At 44.6% G+C, this 26,092-nt stretch overlaps 1 protein-coding gene across 3 annotated transcripts in view; it reads left to right on the top strand.

Annotated features, from left to right (window-relative positions):
* The window catches only part of LIMS1 (LIM zinc finger domain containing 1), a 69,419-nt gene that overhangs the window by 11,146 nt on the left and 32,181 nt on the right, over positions 1-26,092 (top strand). Inside the window, exon 1 of one of the 3 annotated variants that reach the window (XM_088667579.1) lies at positions 14,901-15,001. The exons of the other annotated variants lie outside the window; for them this stretch is intronic. The gene's annotated coding sequence lies outside the window, so the exon portion shown is untranslated. Of the gene's footprint in view, positions 1-14,900; positions 15,002-26,092 lie in introns of those variants that run through there. 3 annotated transcript variants of the gene reach the window in all.

Here is a 26,092-nt window from a genome sequence, read left to right as displayed (position 1 = left end):
TTTAGCAGCCGCTGAAGGTGTCTCCTGGCTGCGTCTATGGCCATTTCAAATCTGTTTGTTAATTCCCTTCCTTTTCAAGCTTTATCCTGTTCTCTTTCTTCTGATCGGTTGCTTTGTCGTTCGTATTTTTGCTACTTGGTGGAAGTGCAGGCCTTAGCTTTGGAAAGCTTTCGCGATTTCTCTTGCTGGAGCTCACGGCTGAAGAGTGCAGAAGGAATTGGTCCTCTGCATTGATGTTTGTAGTGTTGCGTAATGCAGCATTATACTATAAAGGATATTCTTTCCAAAACCATATTTTAATGGAGACACAGTAGGTAGGAACTTAATGATTTTAGGGTTTTCTTGAAAACGGATTAAGGTTACAGAACGATCGAGTGGGTGCTGCAAAGACATCATGAGAGAGCTTGCCTTTTGTACATGTTTTCATATATTAAATATTTAAAATCTATAACTGTACGACTTGTATAACAGGTGTGTGTGTGTGTGTGTGTGGAGAAGTGGCCTAGGCGGATATGTGGCCTCCAAAGCTAATTCCCTACCCACACTTCCTTTAAATTATGACTGATCTTGAGCTGGGGGATTGGGCCCAGTTCAAGCACCTGGGGGCAAATATCCCCTAGACCAGTGTTTCCCAAGCTTAGGTTTCCAGCTGTTTTCAGACTACAATTCCCATCACCCCTGACCACTGGTCTTGCTAGCTAGGGATGATGGGGGTTGTAGTCCCAAAACAGCTAGAGCCAAGTTTGGGGAAACACTGCTCTAGACCCAGTTCCGATTCCCAAGGACCCAAGGTTGAAGGGAAACAAGGGGCAAATGTTTTGCTTTTCTTTAGCCTCCCAGACCTAGTAAACCCCCACATATATCCTGCAACCTGCCCTCCCTGCAATTTGAGGCCCTACACCTAACACACCCGTTTTACGATCAGAAGAAGTGATGTGCTACCGGATGTCGTTGCAGGTAGTGCAATCACATTGCATCTTTTACGAAAATTAAAATCGTTGTGCATGTGCTTTCATAGGAGCAATGCTGCTTCCTTTCCACTGATGTGATAACACACTACCGCTATAACACAGTTCTGTCCACCAGCTAGTTAACAACTAACATGGCATAATAATAATAATAATAATAATAATAATAATAATAATAATAATAATAATTTATTATTTATACCCCGCCCATCTGGCCGGGTTCCCCCAGCCACTCTGGGCGGCTTCCAAAAAAACAGAAATTCTAAAATACAGAAATCCATCAAACATTAAAAGCTTCCCTAAACAGGGCTGCCTTGAGATGCCTTCTAAAGGTCTGGTAATTGTTCTCTTTGACCTCTAGTGGGAGGGCATTCCACAGGGTGGGTGCCACTACCGAGAAGGCACTAGGTTGTCTGTAGGCATTTCAACAGTGTGTATGAGGCTCTGGTGACATACCATTGACCTTATGGCTTCCAGGCACCCTGTTTGATGCTGGGGCAAGTCATTTCTTCCAACTTAAATCTTCCTCTCTTGGGTACTTATGCAATTCAATACCCAGCTCAATTCAATACTTCTTGCATAAGGTTTCATTTTTCTGAAATCACCCCATTTCTCATCATTTGGGTTTCTTCTCTGTTACATTATAAACACAATCAATTCCAAACCCTGAAATAGTCTAGCATGTAATCTTGATTAATTAATTTTATCTACGTAAAACTGTATATCCTGTCCTTTCTGTTGCCTGCTTACCACTCAGGGCTAACAACAATTGAAATCGGCTATAACATACAGTACAGTGTGATGCAGGAGTGGGGAGCAGATTGAAAGCATTGGATGAAAACCTATAAATCTATTAAAACAAGCACCTCTCCAAACAGTAAGGGTCTTGCCATTCTGCAACACACCATAAAAGAGGAAGCCAACTTGACTTCCCAGGGTAAAGAGTCCCACGATTTAGGTGCAGCTACCGTGTGGTGTAGTGGTTAAGAGCGGTAGACTCATAATCTGGGGAGCCGGGTTCGCGTCTCTGCTCCTCCACGTGCAGCTGCTGGGTGACCTTGGGCTAGTCACACTTCTTTGAAGTCTCTCAGCCCCACCCACCTCACAGAGTGTTTGTTGTGGGGGAGGAAGGGAAAGGAGATTGTTAGCCGCTTTGAGACTCCTTCAGGTAGTGATAAAGCGGGATATCAAATCCAAACTCCTCCTTTCTCTGTTCCCTGGCAACTGAGCCTCCACCATAGATGAGAAATAGAGAAAGTCTTCTCCATAAATCTCCAGATATGGACAGGTGGTGGCCCCTAAACTATCCTGAACCTAAGGGTTTCAGGCCTTTAAAAGGTCTTCATCAACACCTTCAGTGATGCCCAGAAGCAAGTTGGTACCAAGTGTAACCCTTGCAGGACAGGGGTGATATGATTTCATAAGGAAGTTCCCATCAGTCTTGCTGTTGCATTCTGGATCAGTTGTGCTTTGTGAAGTCTCTTCAAAGGTGCTGTGTTACTTACTCTGGGGATTTCACAGTGGCTTAAATGATGCTCCCAAGCAGTCTTCCATCCAGATTGACATCAGCTTAGCTATAACAGCATTGTTTGCACTTGGAGCTGTTCAGGATTTTTCATCATGGGCATCTCAATAGCTCAGAAGCAGGATTGCAAGTTGTAACAAATGAAGAGTGGCAGGATCTGCCTAGAGAACACACTCTTTAAAAAGCCTTTGCCCCACCTTCCTTGCGCTTAGGGAGTTTTTCTGCCAAGCTGGCATGTTGCTGGCATGGCTGTTCTGCTGTTATGATACCACATTGCTACTTGGGTGGGACCTTTAGTGGAATTGCATGTTTGGCTGAAGAAAACCACCAGCAAGTCATTGCTTTCCTAAGCGCCTGGAGTCTCAAAAACACTCATGCATTTTGTGGATAGGAATAAATGTGGTTGTATTTTCTGCTTGGATTTATGGTCGCATAAGGAGTTAGAAGTGTGCAAATAAAACCTTTCTCCCTTGGTGGTGGTGGTGGTGGTTGTTGTTGTTGTTGTATTGGTAGTTAAATGAGCTGTGTTCACAGAGAGAGAAATTCTTTGCGGATTATGTATCTTTCCTGTAGTAATTAACTTTCCTTTCCTTTTTGCAATTAGCTTTCAGTGCACAGGAAACAGCTTCCCATAAAGGGAGATTATATACACACACACACATACACACACACACACTCTGATGTGGAAATGCATTTATTAGGAATACGGTATTAGAATAAATGGGTGTGATTAAGGATGAAAAATGTTATAGCCCAAAGGAACGGCATGACTAAGAGAGCATTTACTCATATTAAAGAACTAAATCTATTTTGTTTTGACATTGTAAAGTGAGAAAGGTTTGGGTAGCAGCAGTATAATAGAAGCAAGTTTTCAAGAATAATTGAGTCATACCGTGAAGTTTTAGTTGCACAATCCAAATCTCTTATGGGCAGACAGCTTTGGATTCGCCTCTTTCCCATGGAAAATAACCCTTTACCAGCACTGTGGCATTTTAAAAAGAAGATTACTAAGGTTTACAGCCCGCTAAAGAAATTTTCATTTCTAAGTTATAACCAATTGATCGATTAAATCTCACATAACACTTTTGTCCTTCAAAATATTTCTGCACGAATGGTTATTTGGGCACAAGGCAAGGAAAGTGTTTCCTTTTTTTGTGGTATATTGTGTGAAGCCACTTCTGTAAATACCGTGTTTCTCATAAAATAAGACGTACCTATAAAATAAGCTATGACAGGATTTTCATGCATTGACAAAATATAAGACATACCCCAAAAATAAGCCGTAGTGGTGGGAGCAGGTCTGGATGGCGCCATGGAAGAGGAAGATGCCTGTCAGCACCCGGAACCGGATGCTGCTGCCCCTCCAAAACGCCCAGCAGCGTGTGCCACGTGGAGCCCCGACTCTGCGGGACCCGGCAAGAGGCGCCGCGTGGAGACCCGAGCCAGCGGGACCCAGCAGCGCCCCCCGCTGAAGCACCAACAAAGCGCCCACCAGCACCACGCGGAGCGCCCCGAGCCAGTGGGACCCAGCAGTGCTCTGTAGCACTTTGAATCCTCTTCCTGCTGTGGCTCGGGGCACTCTACGCAGCACTGCTGGGCGCTTTGTCGACACTTCAGCTGGGTCCTGCTGGCTCAGGGCTCCACGCGGCAGGAGGAGGACGCCTGCCGGGTCGGCGCCCAGCAGCGGAGCACCCTGAGCCTCCGGGAGCTGGCAGGAGGAGCAGGAAGCCTGCCGGTTCAGTGCCCGACAGCGCCACGTGCCCCGAGCCAGCAGGACCCAGCAGCAACAACGCCGGCCGCGGCAGGAGGAGGCAGGCGCCTAGAACCATACGGTACTTACAAGTCGGTGTCTTATTTTAGGAGAAACATGGTACTAGGCAGGTAACCAGAGTGAAGACTGACTCTTGATATTCACAAAATATTGTTATGGCAGGGAGTAACTGTCAGAGCTCCAGCTATAACTTTGCACAGAGAAAAGGCTGACTCCTGGGCAGAGGGGGCCCTCAGCAACAGGACACTTGGTGCCCCCCCCAGTACACCATTTGACACCTTCATGTCGGCCATATACAGTGGTACCTCTACTTACAAATTTAATGTGTTCCGAACGCACATTTGTAAGTCGAAAAAATTTGTAAGTCGAATCCCATAGGAATGCATTGGGATAAAAAATTCGTAAGTCGAAGCAACCCTATCTAAAAATTCGTAGGTAGAAAAAATCCTATCTAAACCGCATCCAAGATGGCAGACGGAGCTCCATTCGTAAGTAGAAACATTCGTAAGTAGAGTTATTCGTAAGTAGAGGTATCACTTTACCTGATGGCAGCTGAGAGTCTGCCAGATCCTGAGGCTGGATCTTCAGAGAATGCATACTCTTGAGTTCTAGGCTCTCGCAAATCCTTTTAACTGCAATATCCCCCAAGGGCAGGAAACGGGGCAGTCCTAAAATCTCAGAATTGTAAAGTTGGAAGGGACTCTGAATGCCATCTAGTCCAACCTGCAATGCAGGAATCTCAGCTAAATCATACATGACCAGGGGCACCAACACTCTGGGGCCGAGGTATCTTTGCCCCCCCTAATACCTGTTGGGAGGAGGCCTGATCCCCTCAATGTTGAGGGGGAGGAAAAGGCTGAGCATGGAACTGAGTACAGTGTGGCTTCAGGGGCCAGCTCCTCCTGAGTGCAAGAGAGGAGGAGCCGCCAGACCGCTGGGCCCCGTGCTCAGCCTCTTCCCGATGACGCACTTGCGCTGCAAACATGACATCCCATGCATTTGACAGCTGCGTGATGTCACACGCGTGTCACACATGTCAAACCGCACTAACCGCCAGGTGTTCTCCCTGATTTGTTTAGCAGCTCCCCGTTTGTGGAATGCTCTCCCCAGGGAGCTTCGCCTGGTGCCTTCACTATATATATATATTAGGTGCCAGGCGAAAACGTTCCTCTTCCACCAGTCCTTGGGCTGATTCGCATCCTACAGCTTTCTAAATGTGTCTGTGAGTGGGGTGTGGGTGTGTCATTGTTTTGTTGTTTTGGTTTAATGATTTGCTTGTGTTTTATCCTGCGAACCACCCTGCGAGGAAGGGAAGAATATAAAATAAATACTCAGAATCTACTTTCTTGTTCTAAGTTTGTGAGAGCAGAGAGCATCCTGTGCTATACCTCAGCTGTAAGGTCTCTCTTCCCTAACCTGACAGAGGCTGTGAGAGGCTTTGATTGCCCAGTGGCAGTCAAGACCCCAGATATTAGCCAGAACTGCAGTGAAGCGGCCTCAGGAGAAGTAGTCAGGAGATAAAGAAATGAGGAAACTGTAGGCTGCTAAGCTAGTGGGAAGAGCGTTGGACTAGGAAGCTGTGTCTCTGGGCTTTGGGAGTCCAGCCAGCAAGCCTTTGGGCACAAGGAAGGAAGGACTCTAGTGAACCAAATAATCTGCTCTTGGCATGGCAGTAAGGAAATGGGGCAAAGAAGACTATTATTGTCTTCCATAAGGTGAAGCTTTTTAAGGTTTAGTGTTTTTATAAATGCTGGAAGCTGCTCAGAGTGGTTGGGGCAACCCAGCCAGATAGGCGGGGTATAAATAATAAGTTGTTGTTAAGTTGTTGTTGTTGTTGTTGTTGTTGTTGTTGCTTGGATGGAGAAGAACTAGGATTAGGAGAGAGGGAGCATTTTGCCAATGCTGCAAGCCCATCTGTGGGGAACAAAGTATTCCAGAGAATTTAACCCCTCCCCTCCCCTGCTGAAGCCCTGCCAAAAATCACCCTCCTGCAGCTGCTGTTGTGCCTGGGAGGGAAGCATAGCTGCCAAGTTTTCCCTTTTCTCGCGAGGAAGCCTATTCAGCATAAGGGAAAATCCCTTTAAAAAAGGGATAACTTGGCAGCTATGGAGGGAAGCCCCCATTTGTGCCAGTGGACACTTCCATTAGCAGGGAGGTTAGGATCTGCGGTTTTGTTCACGCCTGTGGTGGAGGAGGAAGGGGTTAACTTGTTGTATCGGGTCCCTTCATTCCCCTTTAACTGGGTAAATAAATGCCCTCATTTCTGTCATTAGGAAAAGTAGGGATTCTGCAGAGTGTTGTTCTAATGAGAGGCTTCTTTTTTATTTAGAAAGAGAAACTGCACAAAATTGAGAGGGGGGAGGTGAGTGTGGGTCTCTTCTTTCCTAGGCTTGACCCTTACTCCAAAAACGCCACCACTCTAGAGAACAGAAAAGGAAACGCTGATTTTGTACTCCGCAAATGAATTGTTTCTTGTTTTGAAATCTTAAAAGTGGCAAAATGGGTATGACAGAGATGGGGAGAAGGAGCTTAACGACAAGCTATATAAACCACACACTATATAAAGCTCCCACTTTTTGTAGCTTAAATAAAACAGTAATGTACTTGCTGGAAAATAGAATTCAGTGCATTTTAAACTTCCTGTTGAGTGCTGAAAAGAAGTGATGCTGTCTGTGGTGGGATGTATACAGTAATCCTAGACTGGCAACACTTCACATTTCTGCTATAATTCTGTCAGTGACTTCAATGGTTTTCTTAAAATTTGCTTCTGGAAAGATGGTGGTGATGTAATTTAATTTTGTTTTGTTATATGGGTGTCTAGACTTCCAGTTGAGTATGTGTCTCTTGAGCAAACATGTTGGGCCTTAAGGCATACACGTATTATTGTTCTTAATATAGGTCGATCAGCTGGGGGGGGGAATATGACAAGCTATATCTGCTGAAATCCCCTTTCTCCCCGTGTTGGAGCCCTGTCCTCTTGTGTAATTTGGCCACCCTACCTTAAAGAGGGATGCGGGTGGCACTGTGGGTTAACCCACAGAGTTTAGAGCTTGCCGATCAGAAGGTCGGTGGTTCGAATCCCCGCGACAGGGTGAGCTCCTGTTGTTCAGTCCCAGCTCCTGCCAACCTAGCAGTTCGAAAGCACGCAATTCAAATAGATAAATAAGTGCTGCTCCGGCGGGAAGGTAAACGGCGTTTCCGTGTGCTGCTCTGGTTCGCCAGAAGTGGCTTTGTCATGCTGACCACATGACCTGGAAGCTGTACGCCGGCTCCCTCTGCCAGTAAAGCGAGATGTGCGCCGCAACCCCAGAGTCGTCCGCGACTGGACCTAATGGTCAGGGATCCCTTCACCTTTACCTTTACCTTTAAGAACTGCAAGGCAAAAAAAAAAAGACCCAGATTTGAGAATCAAATTATTAGTTAGCATGATCGTAAGCTATCTAAATTCAGAAGTAAGCCCCATTCAGTGAAATTGACACTCTAGCAAGTGTGTTTAAGATTGCAGGCTAAATTTCTGAAGTAGTATAAAGGCAACAGATATGATAGACCTCTGGTTCCACCTGCTGGAGAGAGAAGTGCTAGCAAGAAGTAATAGGTTTTACTTGTTTTGATGTAGAGATGTTTGACCCCAGAGAAGCTCTTTGGTACTCACACATAGCAATTTCCTACACAGATACCACAACCATGTAAGAAAGCCAGATATCACCCCCCGGCCCAGCATCAAGATTTGACACCACTGGGCAACTGGTTATGGCTTGGAGCAAGCTCTTAATAAGTCATGAACGATATCTTATTTCTGACCTGAACAAAATAGGATTCGGCAAAAGAATGGAACATACAAACTGGCTGGAAAGTGCCACTTTCCAAGGATGGCAATTGAAAAGGGGGAAATTGAGCCTGACCAGACTTCAGCAGTGAGGAGAGTAGTGACTAGTGGGGTGCCACAGGGTTTTGTCTTGGGCCCATTCTTATTCAACATCTTTATCAATGACTTGGATGATGGGCTTGAGGGCATCCTGAGCAAGTTTGCAGATGACACCAAATTAGGAGGGGTGGCTAATACCCCAGAGGACAGAATCACACCTTAATAGATTAGACAACTGGGCCAAAGCAAACAAGATGAATTTTAACAAGGAGAAATGTAAAGTACTACACTTGGGCAAAAAAAAAAAAAAAATGAAAGGCACAAATACAGGATGGGTGACACCTGGCTTGAGAGCAGTACATGTGAAAAGGATCTAGGAGTCCTGGTAGACCACAAACTTGTCATGAGTCAACAGTGTGATGCAGCAGCTAAAAAAGCCAATGCAATTCTGGGCTGCATCAATAGGAGTACAGCGTCTAGATCAAGAGAAGTAATAGTACCACTGTATTCTGCTCTGGTCAGACCTCACCTGGAGTACTGTGTCCAGTTCTGGGCACCACAGTTCAAGAAGGATACTGACAAGCTGGAACGTGTCCAGAGGAGGGCAACCAAAATGGTTAAAGGCCTGGAAACGATGCCTTATGAGGAACGGCTTAGGGAGCTGGGTATGTTTAGCCTGGAGAAGAGAAGGTTAAGGGGTGATATGATAGCCATGTTCAAATATATTAAAGGATGCCATATAGAGGAGGGAGAAAGGTTGTTTTCTGCTGCTCCAGAGAAGCAGACACAGAGCAATGGATTCAAACTACAAGAAAAAAGATTCCACCTAAACATTAGGAAGAACTTCCTGACAGTAAGAGCTGTTCGACAGTGGAATTTGCTGCCAAGAAGTGTGGTGGAGTCTCCTTCTTTGGAGGTCTTTGAGCAGAGGCTTGACAGGCATATGTCAAGAATGCTTTGATGGTGTTTCCTGCTTGGCAGGGGGTTGGACTGGATGGCCCTTTGTGGTCTCTTCCAACTCTATGATTCTAGGCCAATATGATATGCATTCTTCACACACCAAGTGAGACAGTGTCTTTGTCCTGGCTAACATCTCTTTATAACAGACAGATTCTGCAACCTTTCGAATTGTTAAGGGAGAACAGGAAGGTGGTTGCAGATGCCGCACGTGATTACGGAATATACAAGTTATTAATGTATATCTGTTGTGATATACATTTAGCGTTTACGACACACACGGTATACTTATTGACAGATATTACAAACTAGCATGACAGATCACTATTCATTATGCTTCCTTCCCATTTAGCAAAGTTATAATCTTAAAATTCCCAGGCCTATAGAAGAGATGCTAATTCTGAGCCACATGCAAAACTTGGCTATTCAACAAATACATATAGTTGCAGTCAATGCAGGTAATGTCTTAATCAATTAGCACTTAATTCATTCTATACAGTTTGATTTCTAGATTCTTGTAAGAACTTAAGAAGCTGAGGCTATTATTTATCTCATTGCTCTTTGTATTTTGTAAGGTTAAAGCTAGAGGTAAAGGGACCCCCCTGACCATTAGGTCCAGTCATGACCGACTCTGGGGTTGCGGCACTCACCTCGTGTTACTGGCCGAGGGAGCCGGCGTACAGCTTCCAGGTCATGTGGTGAACCAGAGCAGCACACAGAAATGCCGTTTACCTTCCCACCGGAGAGGTACCTATTTATCTACTTGCACTTTGACATGCTTTCGAACTGCTAGGTTGGCAGGAGCTGGGACCGAGCAACGGGAGCTCACCCCGTCACAGGGATTCGAACCGCCGTCCTTCTGATCAGCAAGCCCTGGTTAGTCAGCTTTAATTTACATTTGCATCTTTTGAAAGCGTTAACAGTACTTTCCTTATAGACTAGAACTAAAAGGTGATACAGGAAGTATGTCCCCAAACATAATGCTTTTTGAATGTATGAGTCTTTTGCTTTATCCCCTACATTTGCAAAAGTGCAAATAAGCGATCTACAGCTTGGTGCCTCATAACACAGTTTCAAAGGGGATTTAGAAATATACTATGCAGGAAGTAGATAAGATTTCTAAGTTTTTGTAGACTTCAGCCGTGTTTCTGATAGCAGCTGTTTCATTACAAAATACCAAGGCTTTAATCTGCCTCATATATCAGCTGTTGTTGATATATGATGAACAGAGAGCATTTGTGTGGCATGGAGTTAACTAGGCCATGATCTGAGGAACACATATTATGCTTGTTGATTCACCAGACCTTAGGATGCTATCAGAGAGCTGTGACATTCTCAGTCAGGCCTCTTTCCATTGCATTCCTTTTCATAGCTTCTGCTGTGATGGCACCCAGTGGCAAGATTGTGGAAGCTAAAGTATAAGTGGATCTACCTGGCAGCACAGATTATTTTATCTGTACCTGTGGAAAGACAGCTTTGTTGCAGCAATGCCTTACCATACCTTCAGGGTGATTATCACTTTCCCTTTCCTTCTTGGGCGTGCGTACCTCGGTAGTACAAAATATTCAAATATTGGGAGGGGGAATCTGTGTAGAATTGGCCTCGTATCTCTTTTAGAAACTCAGGAGTAACATCTGAGAAAGAACCGGGCCATTGCTTCCAAGGGAAGTTTTTAAAAGGGAAGAGTGCCTTTCAAATCATCGAGAGATGCCTGAATTTTACTTTTTATTAAAAGTAAAGTAAGAATTCACCCTTGCCTATCATGCCAGACATGTGGCTTTCTCCCAAGATTCTGCCAAGATTCTCCTTATTCAGTAGTACAAATCTTTTTCCTGTTGACCTCTGAACTCTATCTGCTCATCATCTGCATGTGTTTATGGGCTGTAAAAGATGCTATATTTCATAACAAAGAGCCAGTTCTATAGTAGGGCACTCCTTATAACCTACATACAGGTGAAACTCGGAAAATTAGAATATCGTCGAAAAGTGCATTTATTTCAGTAATGCAACTTAAAAGATGAAACCAATATATGAGATAGATGCATGACATGCAAAGCAAGATATGTCAAGCCTCTGTTTATTGTAATTGTAATTATTTGTTGTTAGGCAGGTCAATTATAAATGGAATGTAATTAATGAAATGTAATAGCGATGTTTATTTTTGTATTATTGTAACTATTTGTTTGATTACTGTGGAATTTCCAAAAGAAAGCATTTGTGAAAGATAAAAAATAATAAGTTGCATTACTGAAATAAATGCAGTTTTTGACAATATTCTTAATTTGCTGAGTTTCACCTGTACTCAGAGCTCTTCAGCAAATGTGCAGAAGATACCACAGGCTGGGCTGGCCACACAATCAAAAGTATGTAGTTGGTGTGAGATTCCTCATGCTGAAATGTATATTGTAGTGGTAGTGGCGGAGCTTTGCCAAGCATCCCCCGCCAGCCACATCATGGCACCCAAATGAGACGCATGACTTGCCACATCCTTTGTGTGTCTAAAACTCCATCGCCACACCAGTTTGCATCTCCAGCACAGCTCTGGCAGATGCCATTGTGGATGGCTTAAAAGTGTTTCAGCAGTACAGTGCTCCCGAAGAGTGTTAAAATAAAGCAAACAATTTTGATTCAAGTGGTGGCTAACTATGTGGCCTCACCCTTCTCTGGGTGATAAGGAATTCATGTCCTTAAGGCAAAGGAAATTTCCCGCATGGGTTGAGTAAGAGCACTATGCATTTACCAAGAAGAAATACGCTAGCGCAGCCAAGCATATAATTGAGGGGTGGTGTTGCGAAATATGGCTCTTTCCAGTTCTCAGTATGATGTTTTGACAGACTCCTGTTATAAAGAAAAGAGACATGAGTGAGAGCCTCTGTTTGCTGCTGATTTCGCTGCACAAGGCCCTGCTGCAGAAGAAACAAGCTGCTTTTTCAGTTGAGTGGTGGCTTGTCTCTTCAGCAGAGGGAACTCCTCTAAGGTGAAAACCACAAGTTGCTAGAGTTCTCCTTTGGGTTCTGCTTCAGGCTATGTTGTGTTCTGGTCTGATGCAGGAACTCATGGGGTGGGTGGGTGGCAACCCCAAGGCTGGACCTCTGGCATCTCTTGAGTGAGCAACTAGCTTAAACGAAAGCAGGCACAGGTGTTTAATGCATCTGTTTCTGAGGTAATGCCTCCAAGTCGCACTCCCTTGAGAAAACTTTGGGAGTTCTTGTCCAACCACTGCTGGCACAATGGGCTCCACATACAGTTCTTAGTATCCATTTCCTGACTTTGCATACTAATGCTGGATGCAGGGGTCATGACAGGCTGTGGATGATGGGAATTGTAGTTCAGCAACATCTGGAGGGCTAAAGGTTCCCCACACCTGCCTTAAGCCAACATAGCAATGCCAATATGCCCTGTGTGAGCTGCTTCATTCATGCATTTTTGGCAAAGAGATATTCTGAGACAGAGTTGAGGCAGCCGAACTTTGTACTGTCTTAGCAGGCTAAATATTTGCCCTTTCCTGTCTCATACTGCAAAACCAGTCTCGGAGAGCTTGACTTTGTTAGTCTACTGCATAATCAGCACTGTGATCCTTGAACTTCTTACCGATTATTCCACTGGCTTTAAGGGTGACTCCAAAGCAAATGGCTTGAAGGCTGCCATCTACGAAGCTTTGCAGAACTTGCTCCAGACAGGGTGGGTAAAAAATTAATAAGAAATAAAATTGAACAGCCTTAGTGCCATAGTTGCCTTGCAGTGTAAATTTATCTCCGTTTTCCTTGAAACCACAGAAAAACATTAGTGTCATTGTGAAGCAACATCCTGTCTTTCCTGCCTGCTTCTGCTGAAACAATCAAAATGGGGCTGGCTTATAAAGTTTAGGCACAACAGAACTTTGTATGTTAAAGGAATAGGTTTCTCTAAATAGGTAGCATGTTTGTAGAATTGTGTCTTATGAATTAGGGGGGGAATGCAACCAAAGTAAGGCTGCTTTTAGTCTTGCTGGTTTCAAAAGTGAAAAGCATATACCAGTAATTAATTATCCCATGAAAACTAATAGGATTATATAATTTTTTTTAAAGCTGCATCACGCCCAAAGATTTTAAAAGTATTGAGTGTTTCCATTGAGGGACTGTTCAAGTCCTTATTTAATTTATATTCAGTTAACTTTGTTATTCTGAGTATAGAAGAGCAATACAGTTCAAAAAGCAAGCTTTCAAACTAACTTAACAAATAAACACAGTCCCTGCTTCCTCCACCTAAAAAAACCCCCAAACTCTTTAAAAGCACCTCATAATCTTAAATGAGTTTGACCAAACTGCGGGAGGCAGTGGAAGACAGGAGTGTCTGGCGTGCTATGGTCCATGGGGTCACCAAGAGTCGGACACGACTAAACGACTAAACAACAACAACAATCTTAAATTAAAAGAATGACAGGGGGCTGTGAAATGCAGCAGAAGCATGATCTATGAAGGACCTCGCAGAGGAGTGTCACCATAATTGTTGTGTTTTGGTGTTGCCAACATGGTCCTATGCTTGCGGTAGTGTCCTTGGGGACTTTCCCTGCTGCTTGTGAGAAGCCTCTTGAGCAGGCATCCTCAAACTGCAGCCCTCCAGATGTTTTGGCCTACAACTCCCATGATCCCTAGCTAACAGGACCAGTGGTCGGGGAAGATGGGAATTGTAGTCCAAAACATCCGGAGGGCCGACGTTTGGGGAGCTCCCCAGTCACTGCTGCCTTTGTCATGACAGTTGCTGTCCTCTCTCCCCTTCTCCTTGAAAAGAACATAGAGCTGAAAGAGGAAGTGGGAAGACTGTTGCTCTTTCCCATATCCTCTTTCAGCTCTGTGGTTTTCAAGACTCATATCTGCACCTGTACAGAAAGCAGAATAACCAAGAGGGTAGAAAGGGAGGGGGTTATCTGGGAGACTAGAGGAAGGAAAACAGAGTCACTGGGGAGAGGGAGATAAGGGGGGGGGGAAAGAAACTGATGGATCCTTCTGAATTGTCACAATTCTTACAAGGGATCTCTTCAAAACCATCATCAAAGCATAGGTCATATATTTGATGCATACCCACCAGCTCTCACTTGTACAAGGTTGTCTATAGGATCTTCGCATAATGAAATATAGAAGATAGCCTTGTGGATGTTGGTTTTCTCCACTTGGTCAATCCCAAAAATTAGGCTTGATGGGGTATTCTGAGGAGTGGGCTAGTCTTAAAAAAATTGCTGCCTCACTCAGCTGCAATGCACAGTCAAAAGAGATGTGCCCCTTTCACTGCAAAAGATGTAGGGGACTTAAGATATGAGAACATCCACCGAGACCTACGTTTGGGGCTTCTGGGTCACATGTGGCTTCAGTGGAGCTGACCTTGGCTCCCCCTGCATTTGGCGCTTTGGTTCCTTCTGCCATATTACAAAAGCCTCTACCACTTCAGGTCCAGGGGGACCTTTCGCCACTGTTCATTTTATATATATAACACCTATATCATTCAAGGAACTTAGGGTGGCTGCTGTACATGAAGTTCTCATGTACAAGATGTGGATCCCCAAGCAAGAATACGAAGAAGGAGGCAAACATTTCCGAGCACAATTCAAAGTGTTGGTGGTGACCTTTAAAGCCCTAAATGGCCTTGGCCCGGTATACCTGAAGGCGCGTTTCCACCTCCATCATTCAGCCCAGACACTGTTTTGAAAACATTTCCAATACTACAATAGGCACATTTTGCATCTTTCTTTTAAATAAAGAAGCTTTTGATGCATATCCACATTAAAAAAAAATAGGAAGTGGTTTGTCAAGTCATGCTGCCTTTTATCACCACTGCCAGTAATGACCACAGAGAAGCTGTGGAAGGCAGCATATTCGGCACAAAACTATATGTGGCACTGGTCCATTTGACAGGTCTTGTGCTGCTGGCAAAGCGACGGCGTAAGTATCGTCACATTTTATTTATTTCTTTTCATTCAGGGGTGCCATCAGTTTGTTTGCAAACTCTGTACTTGTAAGCTAAATCTTCTTTCAGCCTGCATGGCTGCCGTGTCGTTTAGTAATTTCAGAAATAACCGTTAACGCGGCTACACAGGCACACAGTTCTAGAGAGAAGTGAGACCAGTAGTTGAATAATGTCCCATTTGAGAGACTTGCTGCCGTTAAGCCCTTTGGGGACTGGAAAGGGAGCTGTTCAATCAACTGCTTTTGTTGGATCTTGTGTCGCTTAGGAATATTATTCAGTTTGCAGGATAGCTTGTGGGGTTGGGATTACTTGGGCTGCCCATAGGCCATCACTTCTGAAGAGCGATGGTATTTACATCTCCTTCCATACCATGCTGGCCATGGGCTTCCATTCAGCCAGTGGTGTGTTTTGATAACTACAAATGCAATTGGGAGGTGGAGGAGCAGAGGGTGCTGTTAGGGTAGCATTAAGCCCTGTGCACAGCCTTTTCTAGTCCCACACAAGTTTACTCAGTTTCAATAATAAGGGAAAATAAAGTTGGCTGTTTTTCACAGAACGGGAATTGGGGACGTATCTATGCACTGCTTTTTGGTGTAGTTCTTTTTTTTAAGGGCTCCATATGGGCACATGCTTTTCTCCCCCATGTACTTCTGAAGTTTTTTTTTAATTATATATATAAAAAATCATATTCAAAACTACTCCAGGCATTGGGGGTGTGCTACCTACCTTGGGCATGTCAGCCATTGTCCACTCTAGGCCTCTGAGTCATGCCATATATACATGATTATTTCAGCAGTGTGGGTTGTTGTTTCTTCTAGGAAGCCAGTTTTGGCTTTTCTCTAGTTCTGTTTGAAATAATCTTGTGCCCAGAGATTCGGTGGAACTTTTCATGTAAGTATATTGCTAATCAACCGTAGTCTTAAGATGGTCTATAATTTCCTCGTGACTTTGAGGACACAGCAGATTCAGGATAGAAGGGACTTGCCGCTAAGATAAATTCTCACAGGCAAGCAGCTTGTGAAGCGGAAGAAAACCCATTCCTGGAGCAATTGCAAAAGGGCATAAATTAAACCGGTTTGGGTTTTCCATGCTGTTGAAATGAAGTGCCGCAGAGCATTGTGGGGCAGCACTTTCTGTCATGTGCTCGCTGTGACTTGAAGGAGTGACTTGAAGGAGTTAGCCCAGGTCCAGGTCCAGGTTTCCCTCGACGGAGGCAGCTTCGCTGCTGCTGCTGCCGTTTCGCTTCAGCCGAGCAGGCCGAGGCAGAGCACACCTGGCAGCGTCCCTGCCTGTCGTGCTGTGCTCTCACTTTTTTGCTTCTGGGGGGGGCAGCTGCCCCCCCTGCCCCGCGCTGGGTACGCCCATGCCTGAGTGTCCTTTTGACTTTACTGATATAACCTTCCCAGCCCTCTCATCTGTCCTAGGAAGAATCGCTTCCTGTTTCACCCCGTACTTACTCCAAAGGGGGGTGGGGAGAGAGAATGTTGTTCACATTAAACAAAATAGACCAGTCTTTCTCTCTAATTTACTCTTAGGAAGATGAGTAAACGTAGACCAACAAAGAAGCCTCTCTGCCCCTCGGCACTGAAAATTAAATCTTTATAACAGTGCGAAAAGTCTCCCTTTGTTAGTGCAGGAGCATTTTGGATCAGGGATGAGAACTTGTGGCCACCTAGAAAATGTGGCAGGGCAGAACTGCAATTCCCAGCAGCCCCAGCCAGCATGCCCAATGGTCAGGGATGATGGGCGATTAATTTGTTTAATCTCTACTGTGTTGTTCTTGCTTGTATATGTTAAACTTGTTTTTTTTATAATTGTATATAAACTCTCTTGTTTTTATTTTGTTTACGCAAATATTTATAAACTCTACCTTCATTTAAAAAAAAATACAGCAAGGAGGTGTGTACTTCATACAAAATTGCACAAAGTGCAATAATAATGATCTGGTTATATTGCTGCCACCCTTCCTGGGACCTTAAAGTGGGTAAGATACCTTATAGATAGCTATTAATTTATAAATGTATCTTATCAGGCTCGCATGCCGATCTATGCTAGAAAGAAAGTCGGCACGTTTTAATGGGAGGAGGGAAATGGCAAGCTTACATCTTCCCTCATTCCCTGGTATGCAGAAATAGTAGTTCTGTGAGCGAGTGAATCTCTTAGTCAGTCTGTATTCCTCCCTCCCTCAACCTGTCGGAGTTAAAATTAAGGTTGTCTAATACAAAGCAACGTTATCTTTATAAAAAAGAGCAGTAGAAATAGGGAAGGCCTCTGCTGGCCAGTTTCTAAATATATTCAACAAACACACAAGACGTAACCGACTGTGCATTCACATAAACAATACTCTTCTATATATTCTTATCACTGTATCAAATGTTTATCTTGCACATAAACAACACATAAAGTGCAATAATATAGATGGAAGTCCCAATAGATCAGTTCATTCATAAAGACCAAATATCTGCTAGTTTCTGTTCCACATATGTCCAAATTGGAGCCTACTACAATTCCCCAGTTGACAAGGATTTCCGGAATAATGCCTTGTTTCGCTCTCGTGGGCTTCATCAGTGGTGCATATTCTAAGGAATATAATGTCGTAATTCAACATATTTTAACAAATTGAAATTATATAAACAATTGTGCTATAGAAGTGCACAGCATATATGAAGTATCAAAATAATAAAACTTAAAACATAGTGGTTTCTGCCGGGAACAACAACTGTTGCAATGTAAGATTATATAGACGCGTAACGCAAGGTTTGATGTTGTTTGGCAAGTTACTAAATATACACATGAAATAAACCTTTATTCAAAGATGACCAACATGCAAGGTTTTATACAGGCTGGTGAGAATAAGAAAGGAAGCAAATCGGACTGTGTTGAATAACCAGAGGATAATGTTGACATAGAAAGACAGCACATTAGGCACTCTATCAGCAGAGGGAGATGTTGCAAAGCTGATTGCCTGATAGGTAACAGTATGAGCTTTTATTGCAAGTAAAAAAACCGACAACCTAGGTGGGCTAGTGTTGGGATCTGTGTCCAGCTTTATGCAGTGGTAAAATCCTATTCAGGTATAGTTCTAGCATAGAAGAAGTCACACGGGAGAATTTATGTGCACTGCTATAAGGGAAGTAGAATTTCCAGTACTGTAGTCTTTTGGCAAACATGGGTTTTTGAACCATGCAAGGGAGAGGAAGTCATATGAGAGGGTGATTTGGAGTGGGGAAATGGTTCGGTTTCACCATGCCCTATGGACATCTCTGCTCTAAATTCCCCTCTCTCACCACGCCCTGCTATATTTCTCTTTCCAAAAGAGACTGGGTTAAATAAAATAAAAACCCACACACGGGGGCATTATAACATACGTCAAGGCATTATAACATACGTTAGAGTATAACATGCAGTTAGTTTTTAGTCTTCCCCTTCTATTTGCCAGGAGGTGATGGGACCAGTGGCCATGATCTTGGTTTTTTTGATGTTGAGTTTCAGACCATATTTTGCGCTCACCTCTTTCACCCTCATTAAAAGGTTCTTTAATTCCTCCTCACTTTCTGCCATCAAGGTTGTGTCCTCGGCATATCTTCCGAATTATGTTTAAGATCTCCAAATCGAGTCTTCACTTTTGTTGAATGGCTCTGTCACTGGATTGCTCAGAAGTTTTTGCTTAGCCCCACAACGGATTCTAGCTACGTAAACATACCATTTGAATGCACAGGAAAAGTGAATGGTAGTTTGAAAAGCCACCTTTTTATTTATTCCAGCTTGAAGAGTCTCTTTCTGCTTGGATGTCAAGAAAGTAACTGGGTGTTGTCAGTGGAAAATCTACTTAGTCCCCATTCATTGGTCACCCCAAAAGCAGAAGGGCAAGTGTCTGGGTCACCTAGAGCAATTTCTAAGATGGTGACAGGGGGGCATTATGTTTAGCAAAGGTGCTAGTGCATTATGAATGCTGGCTAAGCCACTGTTTCTGGTCATGCCTGGGGGCCGGATGCGGCCCAATCGTCTTCTAAATCCGGCCCCCGGACGGTCCAGGAATCAGCATGTTTTTACATGAGTAGAATGTGTCCTTTTATTTAAAATGCATCTCTGGGTTATTTGTGGGGCATAGGAATTTGTTCAATTTCCCCCCCACAAAATATAGTCCGGGCCCCCCACAAGGTCTGAGGGACAGTGGACCGGCCCCCTGCTGAAAAAGTTTGCTGACCCCTGGAAGAGCCTAACTGCTTTCACATATGATTTGGTAGTTGGTGCTGAGTTTGCAAGTCTTTCCCTGAAGCCAAGGAAAGCAGTCTGTTCTGGATTATATTTCCTTCTGTTGAACATTGCCCTTCTCACCTGGATGCTAGACTTGCCTGCTGTTGCATCCTGTACACACCAGGCTGGCTGTAAAAAACATTTGGGCTGATTCTGAAAAGTTCTAGCTATACTTCTGTGTAGTGATTGAAATGCGCAGACGTGGATAATGTGTTGTGTGTCGAGGTCCCCAAGCCACCCTTAAAAAAAAAAACACAATTCACACAGAATTTTTGGCATAATTTTTTGGCCAAAACTTTATGGATTACAGAATGTGAGTGATTGCTTAGGCATTGGTTCATGACTGTATCTGTTCCCACCTAGAGGTAGGAACAGAACCGACGTCTGCAAGCCTGTGAAAGTCAATAAGGGAAAACATTTTGGGGAAAGAATAGAGCTGGGTGCCAGGCTCTCACCTCTCCCCAAATGCTCCCAGGGGCTCTTGCCCCTTGACAGGGGTTCGGACAACATTATGGCGAGCCCCTGGATTCCTTTAACAGAATACCCTTGCAGCAGCAGCATTGGAGGGCCAGGCACAGCCAACCATACCCCCCCCCACCAACCAAATTTAACCAATGCCTAACCGCAACCTTACAAGTTGTGACGATTTTGCCACGCAGTAGGCAAAAAAACCAAATGGCACTGTCCAATCAGCCAAATGGAAAAATTCCTACCAGGCCCCTACCCCAAAGCAGACAACCCCATGACAGGCATAGCAAGGTCAATGTGAACAGACCTAAGTATAGGGAGGGTGGGAGGGTGATCTGATGCAAGCAGCGACAAGTGGCAGCTCAACGCTGCGCGCAGGGAATAAATAGCCCCTTGGCCGTCAATCATAAATTGCAACATCAAATTCTCCCCAATGACCAAAAGGTGCCCAGTAAGATTCGTGGCCATCCAAACCAACCCGCCCAGCAACAGAGGGATGTCTTGTTTGCCCCCACCGCAACACGTGCTCCCCATGAAGGAGAATACACTTTACATTTCAGGCACTAGGTGGAAGTTCATTGAAAGCTGACTAGGGAAACGACAAGTTAAATATTACTGCCATATAAGTGTTGCCTGATGCCCAGAATTTCTCCCAAATTGAGCAAGCGCTGACGATTTTCACGCAGTGCGAAGGAATCTTGATCTGTTCATCATGTTTATTTTGAAACTGCTTGACAGAGTGGCCAGCCGTTTCAGTGATTGTTTCGTATTGTAAAGTGTTTTTTGTTGCCGTGCGTTGCCCTGATGTTTTGAGAGAAGGTGGTATATAAATACTTTTATAAACAAAAGAAGGTGGCTGAACCACTACAAGTCTGCTAAAGATGGTTTGTACGAAATGCTCATTTACACAACCAGTAATTTTTATAATAACACCTTCGCTTCAGTCTCTGACTTGTTTACACACTTAAGAGGTGGTGAATCCCAAGGCTGAAGCAAAATGAAAGTCAGCAAATCTCCCCCTATGTAATTAAGCGGCTATGGATCATTTCTCTATCATTTCAGAATAAATGGCCATTTAAACAATAGCACAACCATCATCTTGTGGATATGCAGAGGTGGGTGCAAGCAAAGAACTAGCTGAGACTATGCACAAGAGAGCTTAAAAATAATGAGATTTCCTGTCTGTGTTTACAAAGATTGTTGGCTCAGGAGAAAAACCCTGACTAAATACCCTGTTTCCCCTTTTTTAATACGTAGTCATAAAGTAAGCCATGGCAGGGTTTTTAAGCATTTGAGAAATATAAGACATACCCCCAAAATAAGCCATACTTCCACGCCGCGGAAACCAACCCCCACAGGCACCTCCACTCACAGAGTTACTCCATGCGGCCAGCACTGCAGGAGCGCGATCAGCTGTGAAGCGGCGCTCCAAGAGCTCCGCTTAACAGCTGATCGCGCTCCCGCCTTGCTGGCTGCATCCCCGCACTCCGCCTTCTCGTCCACCGCCATCCCTGCTGCTTCCATGCTTGCCGCCACCGCTGGGCTCACTGCTTCTTCCTTGCCTGGCCCGGCCAAGGAGCTTGGAGCGCCCTGCAGTGGCCTCCGCCTGGCCCGGCCAAGGATGCCTGCCGCCCCACCACCCGGAACCAGTGGCTGCTGCAGCGCCAACCACTCAAGACAGCCCAGCAGCACCCTGAGCCGTAAAAACCGTACCAGTAATAAAAAATAATACATCCCACCGAAAGTAAGCCACCCTGTGTTTTTTTGAGGCAAAAAAGTTATAAGACAGTGTCTTAAAAAAGGGGAAACACGGTAGCCTCAGGTCCCTAGTTTATATAAACAAACCAAGGGTTAAGAGGCTTATTCACCTACAGTTAGGTGTTACAGAAAAGGAGAAGAAAACCTTTTGTAGAGAATTACAAAGCTGCAGAATTTAGACGTGAAGAACAACCTATTTATACAGGGTTCTAAATTGAAGAACATATTGCAAAACTTACTTGGAAGTAACTAAATCTTCCGTAAAAAGTTGTCTTCCCTCTCCTCCTGCCAGCTCCTCAAGTGTCCATTTCTGGCCTACGTTATTTCATTGTTTTAGTTTTCCAAACCAATCTTGCTATATGATAAGTAAATCTCCCCATCAGTTGTAACCTCTGCCTGTGACTAGCTGACCTGCCCCACAGGTGAGAGACAGTCCGATGGTTTTCTAGCTGCTATTGAGATGCTACAGAAGAGAAGAGCCTATGAGAAGAGAAATTAAAGAGCAGGGTCCTAGAAAAGAAATCGGCTGGGGCCTGAGGGGGCAGCAGGCTAAGGCAGTGGTTTTCCACCAGTGTGCTGTGGCACCCTGGGGTGCCTTGAAAGATGGTCAGGGATGTTGTGGGCAACACAGGCCTCTGTCCCTCTTTCTTTCCTTCCCTCCCTCCTCTGATGCCCTCGTGCGTCTCTGCTTCCTGAAGGCTTGCACAGCTGTTTGTTTGCAGCAGCCCTGACTATAAGCTCCGTGCCTCTGGGAGGCACCTCTCTTTGGGGCGAGGGGGGTGCAGCTCAGGGACGGAAGCAGCAGCTGCCCAGAGGACCCTCATGGGGAGGGCAGAGGAGAGGAGCCTGAGGAAACACTCCACAAGGGAGGGTGTTCAAAAAAGGCTGAGAGGCCATTACTGCATATTGAATTTGTGGGGCGGAAACCCAACATGCTTGTAACTCAACAATATTACTACTACTGACAACACAATGTTGTTGTTGTTTAGTCGTGTCCGACTCTTCGTGACCCCATGGACCATAGCACGCCAGGCACTCCTGTTTTGCACTGCCTCCCGTAGTTTGGTCAAACTCATGTTCGTAGCTTCGAGAACACTGTCCAACCATCTCGTCCTCTGTCGTCCCCTTCTCCTACCGTGTTTCTCATATTATAAGACATGTCTTATATTTATTTTTCTCTCAAAAATACACACTATGGCTTATTTTCAAGGGATGTCTTCTTTTTTTCCTCCTCCTCCTGCCGCGGCCGGCATTGCTGCTGCGCCTATCACTATGTCTTATTTTCGGGGTATGGCTTATATTCCTTGAATGCTTAAAAATCCTGCTATGGCTTATTTTATGGGTATGTCTTAAAATATGAGAAACAGGGTAGTGCCCTCAATCTTTCCCAACATCAGGGTCTTTTCCAAGGATTCTTCTCTTCTCATGAGGTGGCCAAAGTATTGATCCCCTTCATGGATCAATGCCTTGTTGTGGCGAAGGGGCTTGAATAACTCAGAGAAGCTATGAGCTATGCCACGGGTGTCAAACACAAGGCCCGGGGGCCAAATCCGGCCCGCCAGACCTCATCATGTGGCCCGCCGAGTGCCCCAGCCAGTGGGACCCAGCCAGTGGGACCTTGCTGCTGAAGCGCCGCGCAAACAAAGCGCCGACAAACAGCTGGGGCCGGGGAAATGCTTTTTGCCCCTGGGTCCCTTCGCACTCTTTTCTGGAGCTGAATCAAGGCGGTGACCCCCCCCTTCCCTTTCTTTCTTCCTCTCTCTCGTTCTTTTTCTTTCTTTCCCTCTCCTTCCTTCCTTCTTTATCTCTGTCTTCTCTCCCTCTTTCTTTTTCTTTCCTTCTTTATTCCTTCTTTCCTACTCTTCTTTCTCTCACCTCTTTCCTTCCTCTCTCCCTCCTGCTCCCTCTTTTCTTCCTTCCTTCCTTCCTTCCTTCCTTCCTTCCTTCCTTCCTTCCGTCCTTCCCAACTTTCTTCCTCTCCCTCATTCTTATTCTTTCTTTCCCTCTACTTCCTTCCTTCTTTCTCCCTTTCCGTCTTCTCTCCCTCTTTTTCTTTCCGCTTCTCTTCCTTATTTCCTACTCTTCTTTCTCTCCCCTCTTTCCTTCCTTCCTTCCTCTCTCCCTCCCACTCCCTCTTTTCTTCCTTCCTTCCTTCCTCCCCTCCCCTCCCTCTCCCTCTCCTCAGAAACATAGGATGCTGCTTTATACTTCTGGCCCTTAAACCCTGGAACCAGGAGAGCAGCTTCAGTGAGTCAACCTCAGCCAGTCCCTTTGGTGAAGGGTGGTGGCTCACTGGCAGAACATCTGTCCTGCATGCAGAAGGACCCCAGCATCTCCAGGTACTAGTAGCTCTGCAAAGGTCCTGCATGAAACCCTAGCGAGCCTCCACCACCCAGTGCAGTTACCAAAAATCATTTTTCAATAAATTGTACAATAATTGTACATTTGAATATCTACTTGCCATTATTCTGGCTATGTTTCTGCTTTCAGAGCTAGTTATTACTTACATTATTACAAAAAACAGTAATAATTGAATGCACTGACAATAATTTATGATAATAAAGAGTGGACACATAGTCCTACAGATACAACCGGCCCTTTGAGGGTGACCAAACTGCTGATGCGGCCCCCGATGAATTTGAGTTTGACACCCCTGAGCTATGCCATGCAGGGCCACCCAAGATGGACAGGTCATAGTGGAGAGTTTTGACTAAACGTGATCCACCTGGAGAAGGAACTGGCAAGCCACTCCAGTATCCCTGCCAAGAAAGACAACAGACAACACAATACTATACATATATACTCAGAAGTAAGTCCAGTTGATTTCACGGAGGCGTACTATCAAAAGAGTATAGGATTGTACCCTAAGTCTCTCTCTCTCTCTCTCTCTCTCTCTCTGTGTGTGTGTGTGAGAGAGAGAGAGAGAGAGAGAGAGAGAGACGTAGATAGATTTCCACACACACACACACAAAATGCTACTAGCAGTTCACTTATCTCTAGTTGGGAAATCCTTTCCCAGTTCCATTTAAGACTTCATAAATTTGGTTGTTAAAATAAAGCCACTGAAAAGATGGCTGAATTGGTGGAATGGCTTTAGGAACCGTACAAAATGTGTGGTGTTATATGGCAAAAGGAGATTGTGCCATGTTGATTGTCACCGGGAGATTAGGCTTCAAACAAGTTCATGCCTGGATCTGTTTGTAAATTCTTCTACAAGTGCATTGCAACCAGGATTTTGACCTTGGAAGAAGCCGTACTGCTAGATTGGGGCAGATATGGCTACACAAACATCTGCTGACCTCCATTTGGCAGCTATTCATGCAAACAAGCTGTAGGTTCACATCATTTACTTTGGAGCCAGCAAAATACACTCTCATTTGCAACAGAAAGGGTGAGTGGTAGCATTTCTCCTGTTTGGATTTTGCCTTATTAGTTTTAAATAGCAAACATGAAGGATAACCGCAAACGACTCTTATTTGAGCAAAACCTCTCTATTTCTCCCGTCACACCCACAACTTTTAAATGTTGCCCTAGTTTTCTCTTTAATAGGTATCTCCTGTGGGTTCACTTTTTTCCTACGACAGAAATGGCAATCCTGACACGTGTACTGATTACGTTCTTATAAGAGTTATTCCTGCTGATTTATTTAAAAACAAAAGCCAAGAGCCCTGAGACATGAATTGTTAACTCCGAGGCTGACTGTAATTGTCGGAGTACTAATTGCCTCTTAAAAGACCGCTAATGAAAGATTTTAGGAAGCTGTTGCTTACTTATTTTTCACCTGCTGCATGTTGAGAGAGTTAGCTGAAGTTTTCCCACTTGAAAATGGAATGTTGCATGTTTAGGCAAATATCAGGATCTTCCTCTCCCGCACCCCCACCCCCACCCCAAATTTCTTACTCTCCAGATGTGCATTCTAAGTAAGGGCTGATTTGGAATTTGTCTCTACTTCTTAAAGTGGGTGTGAACATCATCCTGCCCCTTCTAAGCAGGTGTGCAAGGACACACTGTGAATAGAAAATTTGTTCCTCAAGCACAGTGGGAGCCATGCTTGGGCAATACGTGGGTTTGTCAGCACACAGCAACTGGACCCAGCAAGACAAGCAGCTCTCTGCGTGTTCAGCGAATCAGCCCACCGCATGCGATGTTCTTAGCAGAAGCATATTCTTCATGGCTGGGTCCAAGAAGCCATAACCTACTTACTGGAAACTGAGGGAAGGGAAGGGTTGGGTGGTTTGAAGAGGCCCTTGCAATGAATAAATTAGGTGTCTTGGTTGCTGGTTATAGTGCAGGCTGCTATATTCCACCTGTTCATTTTGTTCTCCTTATTTTAATTCTTGTGGGTGGTATGATATGTTATCATTTTTGGTTATACTGCAAATCATTTTATTATGCCTAATGCAAATCACACTAGGCTTTTATCGCAAGGTTAAATGAGGCATGCATGACTTAGAAATCTCCGGTTTGCCAGCTTCCTCTTTTGCAGGAAAGCCTTTTATATACCCTCCTTGTTTCCCTAGTTTCCAGTGGACCTTGTCCCAAAGCACATTGGAAAGGTGATGAGTGATGAATGACGTAACCTT

The sequence above is a fragment of the Zootoca vivipara genome, chromosome 4 (assembly GCF_965207765.1).
Source record: "Zootoca vivipara chromosome 4, rZooViv2.hap1.1, whole genome shotgun sequence".
Taxonomy (NCBI): Eukaryota; Metazoa; Chordata; class Lepidosauria; order Squamata; family Lacertidae; genus Zootoca; species Zootoca vivipara.
Note: the sequence above shows the minus strand (reverse complement) of the source record. Positions and strands in the feature narration are given on the sequence as shown.